Below are 11,790 nucleotides of genomic sequence, written 5' to 3'. Positions count from 1 at the left end.
TACACCTGGCCTCCAGGAATCTCTTCAGTTCACTGCTGGCAATGACTACCTCCTTGTCATTCTTCTCCTCACAAGGGATTGTAGACACTGAATCTACAAAGCCAAGGCACCAAATGGACCTCCATCTCCTCAGCCTGTTCCCACCTGCCTCTAGCCAGCTTCCCAATAAGTTTTGTGGCTTCCTTTATGTTCAAACCTTCTTTTTCTACCTGCACTGCTGGAAGGGAGTAGCCAGATTTGGCCTCTCAGAGCACACCACTCCACAGGGAACATCTTGTTCTGGAGAGGGCATGGCAGGAAGAAACATCCTTCATGGCATTGAGGGTGATGAGAGCCAGGTTTCAGGCCACAATTTTCACTGTCAGAGACTGCCATCCATCTCAGGCACGTAGCAGCTCCGCTTGCCTTCTTCTGAGCTGCTTGGTTTAGACATCAAACAGATCCAATGGGAAGTTCTGGATACCTTCACAGGTGAACTTCCATATAGGGCCATGAAGCCACAGGCTGTGAGGGTTGGCATGAAGATATGTACCAGCATGCCAAAACTTCCACAGCAACGTGTAACTAGTGTACACAAACACAATTACACACGCATTTATTGGGAGAAGGTGGTAGAGTGACTCGAACATGTGTCAACAGCTTCCCAGGGTGAGGATTTAAAAAGAGCTGTTTGGTGCAACAAAGACTGATGCTTCATAGACAATTTTCCGCAAAGATGGCTCTTTTTGCTTAGGCCAGCTGAGTGGCTACTTTAATGGGAAAACTGGGAGCCTTTTAGTGAGAGAGTAGTAGCTGAAACTGCAGGGGGGGCTCATGTCACCTTCTGCAGCGTCTAATTTCAGCTGTGGTAATTCAGTCTGGTCTCTGTGGGCTCCCTATATAGGCAGTGGAAAGAGAGACACTTCTCCAGAGGATGATTTAGCAGAGACAATTTTGATGCCCTGAATGGTCTTCCAGAGGCCTTAGCTCCAATGTTTCCAAAGGGACTTTGAGGACACTCACCTTCTACCAAGCACCCAAGTGTTGATGCCTGATTACCCTTTGACACACATTCATACCCTGTGTTTAAAGTTTGAAAAAGAAAGGGGAAACAAAGAGAGAGAGAGAGCTGGAAACAAGAGGCTACAGATACAATCACAGAATCACAGGCTGGTTTGGGTTGGAAGGGACCTTAAAGCTCATCCAGCTCCAACCCCCCTGCCAGCAGCAGGGACACCTTCCACTAGACCAGGTTGCTCAAAGCCTCATCCAGCCTGGCCTTCAACACTTCCAGGGAGGAGCAGCCACAGTTTCTCTGGCCAACCTGGGCCAGTGTCTCACCAACCTCACAGCAAAGAATTTCTGACTCCAGATGTTTCCTTAAGCAGGTGCTAACAGGAAGGAAGCTACCACCCTGAGAAACTGAAAACCAGCAAAGGCTTCCAGTGCTGAAGGCAGAGAACCCTCACGCATCACTTACACAACAAAGAAGACACTTACAATTCTGCTTCCACAGGAGTTTGTGTCTCACCAACCTCACACCAAAGAATTTCTGACAAAGAAGACACTTGCAATTCTGTTTCCACAGGAGTTCACCTGTCCTGCCAGGCGTGGAAAGAGAGCTGAATAAAAAGCCCTGGAAGGAGCCAAGGCACTTAGGGCAGCACCTGCACAACATCCCTCTTCAGCAACCCACAGGTGACGCAAGGAGTGAGAAACACAATACACTCTATCAACTAGAAACACTACATGATGTGGAAAGGGCTCTATAAACATGTAACCTTTATTTATTTTTAATTACTTTCCATATTGCTGAGAACAGAGTCTCCTCTTAGCCAGATTCAAAGTAATTATTGGTTGTGGGACTCTCTGGTGGTTCTCAAGCAGGTCCTGCATTGCCTGGGTGGCAATAGGAAAACACCGTGTGCCTCCCCTGCTACAAAAGTAAAAGCAGATAAAGCAGAATTGCACTTCAAGAAAGCAGATTGATCATTTTTCTTAGACTGAACAGGGTAATTTTTTTTTTAATCCCTGTCTTTTTTGAATTGTTCAGCACTGGCATATAAAGGAAGATACAGAAGAGCACCTTCTCAGAACTCAAGCTAGCAAATAGCTCTTGGCTGGTGGGTTTCCCTAAATGCTAAATGTTTCAGTAATCAGCCTTCACTCCTTGGTCGTCTCCTACTTTTGAACAAGGAGGAAACAATGCTGGTTCTCTACTGATGTCGAGGAGGTTCAATAGGACACAAATCCAACCTGAGCTGTTTGGGATTGCCAGTTTTGAGCTGTCTGGGATTGCCAGTTTTGTGCATAGCTTCCATGTTATCACTCCAAAAGGGCTGAATGCCAAAGATGGGTGAACAAATCACTGGCTACACAAAGTCCGAGTCAGTCTGAGGGGTGTTTTGGGGTGTTTTACCAAAAGGTATACAGACCAGGTATTAATTATTAAGTGACCACCTCTGGGGCAACGGGACAGAAGGCACTTGTTGAGCTCAGTCTCAGCTAGCACCAGTGCTACGATGGATGTGAACGTGCTCACCCTCCTGTAAAGCTGCAGCCTCTACAAAGGAAAGGGAACGGGCAGAGCGCCTGAAAACAGAAAGGGAACAGTCCTGTGTCCCTGCAGAGACAACAGCCCTCCAGCTGCTTATTTAGCCACACTCAGAATGTGTCCCACTTTGTGAACCTGCCAGCACGCAGGAAAAAAACCCTGGGCATGAAACCCCTTGCTCAGCAGATGCAGGACACGGGCTTTTCATTTTCTAAGACAATATTATTTTTATATGCAGCCTTAGCTAAACTCAGGAATCCTGCTGCGTTCTTACTCACTTCAAATTCCTTCTCTACTTTGTCCAGCTAAAGACTGAGCAAAGATTTGGGGCTAAAGACTCTGATGGACAGCAGGGACAGAGGGACAATAATACACTCACCCATTTTGTTAAACCTGAAGACTTCAGAGATGCAAGACTTTGCATTTACAGGCACTTTTAAATTGCCAGTGGGTTTCAGAACAGCGAGATGTTTGGAACTTAGAGATTCAGAGCCTTCATCTCTTTTGTTTACTTCTGCCTATTTGATACTCATTATATCAAGTTAATCCATTTTTAATACACCCCAAAAGAAATTAGAGGAAAACCCTCAGATTTCTAACTAGGTTAGGGCTATACTAAACCCTCCATGAGTAAAGATCCAGGCAAGGGTGGTCCTACTCTGACAGAGTGACAGCACTAAGGATGTAATTTAAAGATAACAGAAGTAATTTAAAGATAAAAGAAGGAGGTGTCCAAGAAGCCTTTTGGGTTTTAACTGCAGCTGGCTCCTCTGGAGTATCCTCTGAAGGAATTTTACACAGGAGCAGCCCATTAGCTGTAAAAGACCACGCACAAAAGCCTCAGAGAAAACAATCTTCATACAGACAAATGATATTAATCATCAACAAAGCAGGTATCACATTCCTTTCTTTTTGTCCTTTGTGAGAGAAGTGTAAATGCATCCAGGCAGTCACACACAGATTTATTCCTGACCTTCAAAACATCTTTAATTCTAATGAGTGTAAACCCTGTATATGTGTGTTAGGTAGATATCACTGCAGCTTGTTGCATTCTACCCACAGAGCAACTTAGAACCTACAACCCCTCAGGAGACCCTTCTCGTCTAGCAACTATTGCCTTGGGAAAACAGTGATTCTGTTTTCTCATACCAGTACAATGGGAAATGCAAACAGCACCTCTGTGCACCACAGAAGGTTCTGTGGTGGTGATGTTTGCTTCTTGGGATGTGAAATGGTTGAATTCAACATCAAGGGATTAGATCAGCCAAAAGAAATCACAGGAATAAAACCAGTACTCAAAAGCTCACCCAAATGCGACGTATTTTCCACTCACTGGCACTAGCTGTCACAACCATGAAGATTATTTCCTGTTCTTCATGGGACTCACTCATTCACCATCATATTTACTTCAACCACATTCTGACTCCTGAGGGAAACCTGGAGACTGCTGTGGAGCTTTACCTAGGGCCAGCATTAGGCTGGGGTCCAACACAGCTCTGACCTACTGCTATCTGCTCCCTCCTGTCAAAGAAACTGAGGGTCTAACGGTCCCGCCTGTCCTACAGAAAGCCAGGCTTGACACTCCTTGCTCATGGAGCTTTCCCACAGGCAAGAACAAGCTTTGAGAAGCTGTAGAGATAAGTTTATAATGCAGTGATGACTCCTTCTACACATTCAGGAAAGAAAAACACACCATGGACACTTACTGCACTGAGCCCCGGGGCGTGCTTGTAGCTGTGTGATGCTACCAGAATACACATTAACAAACAGAGCAATAACAAGGTACAAGCCAGTGAAGGGGGAAGAAACCGATCTGATCCGCTCTTAAACTGAATTAAAGGCACCGCAGCAGCTTGCATACAACAGAATCTGACTCAGGAGAAAACGGTCCAGCTTTTTAAAAGCAAACCAGTGCCAAGGCAAACAAACCTGAGCAGGTGGTGACAAATCTTTTTATCACCCTGGGTTGTTTCACGTAGCACAGAGTTGTAGCTCTGTCTGCCTGCATCTCTGTCAGACTGGGAAAGGTGGACTCTCCGGAGAAGCAGCTTAGCTGGTAACGGCGTATAAATTGTCAGCCAGAAGCAGAGATGTGTAAGTAACATGGGTCTCTCTGAAGGCACAGCCTATAGGGCAATTTAAGTGCGCCTCGATGGTGTAGAACTGGAGAGTGGAATAATCTTCTCAGTGTAACCTGCTGTCACACTGCACCTGAAGATAAACATTTATACAGGAAAAAGGATCAGAAGACCCGTGGCTCACAGCCATGAAGTGGATGCACTAACCATCCCTGACCGGCTGGCTACAAGCAAGAGGAGAACAGATCAGTTTGCAACAGCTTCCCTAGCAGGTTCAGTTTACATCTTCCTCATCCCTGAAGCGACCCTGCAAAGGGCCATCTGGTACCAGTCTTGCTCCATCAGCACGATTCTGACAAAATGAGCCCAGAAAGTACAAGAGGACGCGCCAGAGGGGGAGCACGTGTACTGAAATGGCTACGTTACTTCTGAACAAAAGCTGGTTCACATCCCACCATCTCTTTGAATAACCAGAAAAAGCACAGAATCATAGAACCAGAGACTGGTCTGGGTTGGAAGGGACCTTAAAGCTCATCCAGTTCCAACCCCCCTGCCAGCAGAAGGGACACCTTCCACTAGACCAGGTTGCTCAAAGCCTCATCCAGCCTGGCCTTCAACACTTCCAGGGAGGGGGCATCTACAACTTCCTTGGGCAACCTGTTCCAGTGTCTGACCACCCTCACAGTGAAGAACTTCTTCCTCATACCTAATCTAACCCTCCCCTCTTTCAGTTTCAAGCCATTTCCCCTTGTTCTGTCATTAACTGCCCTTATAAAAAGTCCCTCCCCAGCTTTCTTGTAGGCCCCTTCATCTGATGGTGAGAGACCTCTGCAGTGCTCCTGAAACTCCCCCCTGCTCCCCCACGTGATGATATGCACAGGAAGTTTTGCTCCTTGAAAAATCCAGGCTATTGCCAACAGGTTTTGTATCAAGAATTAGCTGCTGCTCAGAAAACTGTGAATGATCTTGTAAGGTGCAACATTTCCTAAGTGAGACAGGCTGCTGAGGAGACAGAGGTTTGATTTTGGAAGATAGCTGTATCACTAGCAAAGGTCCTGCAACTTGGCTCCTCCATAGAGAAGGATTTGTTGGAAACTCAACCCAGTATGGGGTAAACAGTGAGTTACTGAGAATATACTCTCTGCCCAGGGGATTTCTTGCCGAAGGAGACAAGCCCCTTTGCAGCAAAATATGGATAAATATGGATAAAATGTGGATTGTGGCCAAATTTGGAAATAATTCTATCTGCTCTGCTCACATAACATTCCACAACTGGGCAGTTGGAGCAATGCCACGTCCATGCAAACTGATTGTAAGTCACCATCAGTCTTTCATGTAAATCCACTGAACTGCTGACTTGCATCTGAGCCAGCAGACAGCAAATACCCCATGGCCTACATGATAAACAGTTCTATAAATGCAGGGACATCGAGACAAAGTTGCTCCTTTGAAACATCTGTCAATCAGCTTGTGTTACGAAGACGGGTCTTGGCACTTTTGGTGCTGTTGGGAGCTGTGTTTCTAAGTCACTAGCACTGAGCATGTGGCAAAACTGGGGTATGAGAATTCCTCAACATGTAGATTTGCTCTCAGATCTCTCTTTGGTCAGATGAGGGTACAGAGCCCAAGCTGGGTGCTCTGAAAATAGCCCTCTCAGCTACGGTGGGAACCGAGCCTCCTTGCACAAGCGCTGGACCCTATAAATGGAGAGGCTTATTGTGTTGATTGAACTTTTTTTTTCAGTTCAGTGGTTCAAAACTAAAAATCAGGAGCCAAATTCACCACGAATGCACATCCTTTGAGTTCAATAAGGCTAGAGACAAGGTGGCTGCACCTGGCTATCGAAGGGGCAAGGGTTGGACCTCATCTGCCTCGCTGTTTTTGTGTTTGTCATCCTGCTGCTTCGCTCTCTGACCAGCTCTCTGCACTCCCTTCTGCCTGCTCCTGTCCACATTCTGCCTCTTCTTGGTACAAATGTCAGGGGTTCAGTCTTGCTTCTTCCTGCTAGTGAGATAACAGCAGGGAATCCTCTCTGTCTGAGGGTCTCATCCTTGCTGCTGGTGCAGCCAAAGGCCGTTGTGTGCAGGACTCCAAGGCAGACAGTACTTCTGTCAGCATTCAAAAACATTTTGGCTATTTGGAGCACGGTATTTTCTCTCTAGATTCTGTCTTGTTTATAATTTACCTATGACAACAATCCTGCCAGGCAGTTTAGGACCAAATATGGCAAATCTCACATATTTCTCATATAAGAGCTTCCCAGAAAACAATCCTTTTTTCCCCCCCGATACCTACCCTTGCTATGTGCCTACACCCCAGATGCTTCACATCTCGATGAACATAGATCAAGAAAGCAAACCCATTGTAGAAAATTCAGACAGAGGATAAAATTAACAGATGTGGTACTGAAAACAGGCGTTAGATACGAGTCTGAATGACAAGGAGAGGGATTTTGACAAATATCTGCAAAAGGAACCACTTTCCTCGCACAGCAGTTGCATCTGAGACAGAAGTCAGCATTAACTCATAAAAACCTCAGCCATTTCCATTTTAAAACCTGGAACTGAAGCCTACTCTCATTTATGTTTAATGGACATTTTGCCCTTCATTGTAAAGAAAAAAAGGGCATGATCTTCAGAAAAAAAAATAAATCTCAAATTCTTTTTATTGATAAACCATTCTGTGATTCTGTGATCACTGCCAGTCATTCAGTATTGGAAAACTCATCCAAAACATCCCAACCAGGAACCTGAATTTCACCGACTGTGTTGACATACAGATGTGAAATGAACTTGTGCAATTACAACAGGTTATTGCAGGTCTTCTTATATATATAAAAGAACAGCTGGAGAGATAAGTTTCAGTGTTACTAAACTTAAAAAAAAACCTAAACCCCAAAACCCAAAAAATATCCCCAAACCAAACCATGAAACCCTCTGAAATGCCTTAGAAATGAAAAAGCCTTAAAATAGATGTTAACAGAGATTCTGGGCATATAATTCATTACCCTGAACAGCTCAGTACACCAGAGACTGCTGTAACAGTGCCCATCATATGCACAGAGTTAGTAGTTTGTATCTCAATATTTTCCTACCAGCTGATTTACAAGGGTGATTGGAGGCTCTTGACTCCTGTCATTGCATAGAGGAGCTAATGCAGATGGAAGGAGGATGCCTATGGAAATCAACTCACATTTGTCCAATAAACAAATTGGATCATTAAAGCAGAATAATGCCCTTCAACCATTTTTAGCACTTTTCATCTTAAAGGTACAAAACTCACAAGCAAGGGATTGTCTTAAGGGAACTTAAAGGCAAGGGACTGTCTTTAAATGAGTAATTTTGTTTTCTTTTCTTTTTGGCTTTCTACATTTAGAGCCTGTATTTAAAAAAAAAAAAACTAAAAAAACCCAATTAGTCACACTGGAAAGCTTTACTCTGCTCCTGAGAGCGTTAGCTGATGCTGACAGTTGATGTACTCACACAATGCCATCTTTTAGAAGGAGGAAGTATTGCCTGACCTGGGAGGAAATAGTACGTGTTGCCTGTACATCATCTGGGCTGTCCACAGCTCACTGGGCTGCTACATTTGTCAGCTGTTTTTTTCCCCCCTCTCAGCTTGCCTGAGTAACACAGGTAAATTAGGGCTGAAGTCAGATTGTTTTCATCTTAAAAGTTTATTACCTCTCCTTCCCAGGTGAACAAGCCAGCCCTGCCGACACAGGGTTTGTGTGTTGCCTCTTCTGACAAGCCTTGTCATCATTAAAACGTGGATACACTCAAACACGCTTTGCACACGCTGCTGGTGAGTTACAGATATAAATATGTTGAGGTGTAGTATTGCCACACTGAAGTGATTAACTGCTGCCACTTTTAGGATGTGGCCTAGGCCACAGCAGGAAAAATTAGGCTGTTTTGATATTCACCAGCTGGTTGATCCACTGGGTAGCCCTCACATGGCAAGAATGTGAGCCTGCATGTGGTTGAGAGTCAGAAAGGAGTTCCTTAAAAGAAAAAAAAAAGAAAAAATAAAGAAAACAACCCAAAAATCCCTCCCAACAAACACTGTTGAGTGTCAGCAACCCTACTCTTGCCCAAATAAGTCTGAGCTAAATATAAAATAACCAACGTGCCCTTCAGATGTAGGAGATTTCTAAGACCCACCTAAAAGAACTGTCATTTCATCTGTGTTCGGTAACTACATGGAGCTCTTTGTAGTTAACACCTTTAGGATTGTTTTAAGGACAATTCTGGGATTTTTAATGGCTTGTGAATCACAAGTGATTGGGCTGCTGATGTAATAATGCCCTCTAGCTTTCCTAACTACCACTCTGGTAAAGACAGCTAGGGAGATTGGTATAAAACACTAACACACTTGCACCCCAAACAGAAGATTTATGTGTTGCATCTAAAAGGTGTTTTACAATGTTTTCTATTTTATACCATTGCAACTAGAACAGATGGAGACAGTCCTTTCCCTGAAAAGCTGGAAAAAATTAAGATTAAATCCAACAACGCCTTTGTTGGATCTCTAAAGCAAGAGAAACCAGTGCCTGCATGGCACTCATGGTCCTTCTGCACACCCAGAGGTCAATGCTGAAGGAAGCAGCAGCGATGCAGAAGATGTTTGGCATTTGAGATGTTCAGAAGAGTATCTCAGTGCCTCTGGATAGATCTGAAACAGGGACAGTCACACAGGTGTTATCGTAGCGGCTGGCACCTCACACGGGGAGGCCAGGCTCTTTTGGCATTTGAGATGTTCAGAAGAGTATCTCGGCGCCTCTGGATAGATCTGAGAGGAAACAGGGACAGTCACACAGGTGTTATCATAGCTGCTGGCACCTAGCACGGGGAGGCCAGGCTCCGCGAGTTCCTTTCACTGCCAGCAGAGAGTCACGTGAAGATCACATGGAGCAGGAATTAATTCAGACACCTCCAGTACTGGGGGCAGTTTGGGCACCGCAATATGAAAAGGATCCTGGAGAGTGTCCAGAGGAGGGACACAACATTGGGGAAGGGTTTAGAGGGGAAGGGTGTGAGGAGAGGCTGAAGTCACTTGGTTTGTTCAGCCTGTCTAGAACTTCCTCCCAAGGGGAAGAGGAGGGGCAGGTGCTGATCTCTTCTCTCTGGCCACCAACACCAGGAGCAGAGGAAACGGCAGGAAGATGTGGCAGGGGAGGGTGAGGTTGGCCATGAGGAAAAGGTTCTTGAGGCAGAGGGTGGTGGAGCACTGGAACAGGCTCCCCAGGGAGGTGCTCATGGCACCAAGCCTGACAAGATTCCAGCAGCATTTGGCCAACATGTGCCCTCAGGGACATGGTCTGAATCTTGGGATTGTCCTGTGCAGGGACAGGAGCTGGACTCGATCGATGATCCTTGTGAGTCCCTTCCCACTCACAACATCCTACAAATCTATGAACTGCAGAGAATGGGGATCCTCAGGATCACAGCCAGCTCACAGACCCAGATGAGCTCTTCACAAGAGGGTACCCGATAACCTTGGGGATGCCCTGGGGCCCAGAGGCACTTCTGTCTCCCTCCACTCTAAACACAGATGAGAGCTCTGCAGCACTCTGAAGAGCCAGGCAGCCTGCACTGATCTTGGATGGAGCTCAGGCCACCAACCCCTGCTCAAAGAAACAAGCATCAGCTGCTCATAGATCTGTTTGACCACCTTGCAACGCCAAAGGACAGATCAGCAGTGGAGTTTAGTAACAGCTCGTTCTCTGCTCAGCTGCAGTTTTGTTAACTTTGCTAACAGTAACTAGAGAATTTTTTTAACTAACTTTTGCACATGTAGAAGCCAGCAGAAAGCACGTATTATTCGTTCAGCTAGTTTTGATAACACCCATCTTATGAAGCCACAACCACCAACAATTGGCATGTAAAGCTTTTGAGGCCGATTGGTGAATTCAGGCAGATAAGCTCTTCCCACTCGATCCTGCAGCAGCAGGGGTTATTTCAGCTGTAACAGTCCAAGCTAGATGCAGTAATACTCCATTAAAAACATTTCAGAGAAACGTGCCAATTCAGTTTCATGTCAGGATGGGGAAAAAGTCAAAACATTCTGTGACAATAAACTGCAATGGTTTGATTTCCTGTTCTCAATTTGCTTGATTTTTTTATGTTTCATTTCCACAGAAAAATTTAAATCAGCATTGCATTGTCAATAGCACAAATGAAAGCCTTTGGCATCAGTGAAATGAAATGATCTGGTAGGTCCAAAGGCCATTTAAAATTTATCCTACGGATAATTTCAAATCTTCAAATGTCCAATTCAACTGTGAATTAAAAAACCCAAAAACCAAGCATCACAATTTCTGAGGAAACAGACTACCTCGTTTCTGATCAGCAGCATTGCCAGACTCAGCAGAGAGGAAAGAATCTGCCTGAAGTTTGAAGATTTATCTAGTCTTTGATTACAGCAAGTTTCTTCCTCATCCGCTGAGTGGGGAAGCCAGAAGAAGCTTGCACTGCCAGGGGTCATGTTGTATTGTACTTTAAAAATAAAAATGGGGGGAAAAAAAGAAAAAGAACTGCACTGTCCACTGCTAGCAATCTAAAAAGCTTGCACTGCCAGGGGTCATGTTGTATTGCACATATTTTTGAAATTTAAAAATAAAAAAGGGGGAAAAAAAAGAAAAAGAACTTCACTGTTCACTGCTAGCGATCCAACATCTTTCAGAAGATATTCTGCATTACACTACACAATATATGGTACAGCCTATAGCATACATAAGGTTACATTCAGGAACTCAGTGGTAAACTCCAAAATTAGAAATAAAAAGCTAAATTGTTTCCCTATAAATACTCAATTTTTTTCAGTATTATGAATGACTAAGTTTTATGAAGGACACGGATGTAGATAGACCACAACAAGTTCTCCCTGCTACCATCAGTTCCCAACCCAGGAGGAGTGTCTGAGCCTCCAGACCACACGGGTTTTGGGTAGACAAGCCCTTCTGAATGGTTTTCACACACCACGACACCTTTTCCCACTTCAGACTTCTAGGAAGGCTGCGCCATCTCCTGACAGTTGAGGACTCAGCAGCAGTGACTGATAAAGCCGCTTTGCTCCAGCTAACAAGTCAAGGCTGGACCTCGGAGTTACCAAAACCAGTTCTGCTTGACTTAAAACCACTACTGCAGCACGCAGAGGGGGTTCACATTGAGATGAAGA

Source organism: Antrostomus carolinensis, unplaced genomic scaffold (assembly GCF_000700745.2).
Source record: "Antrostomus carolinensis isolate BGI_N321 unplaced genomic scaffold, ASM70074v2 scaffold1627, whole genome shotgun sequence".
Lineage (NCBI taxonomy): Eukaryota > Metazoa > Chordata > Aves > Caprimulgiformes > Caprimulgidae > Antrostomus > Antrostomus carolinensis.
Note: the sequence above shows the minus strand (reverse complement) of the source record.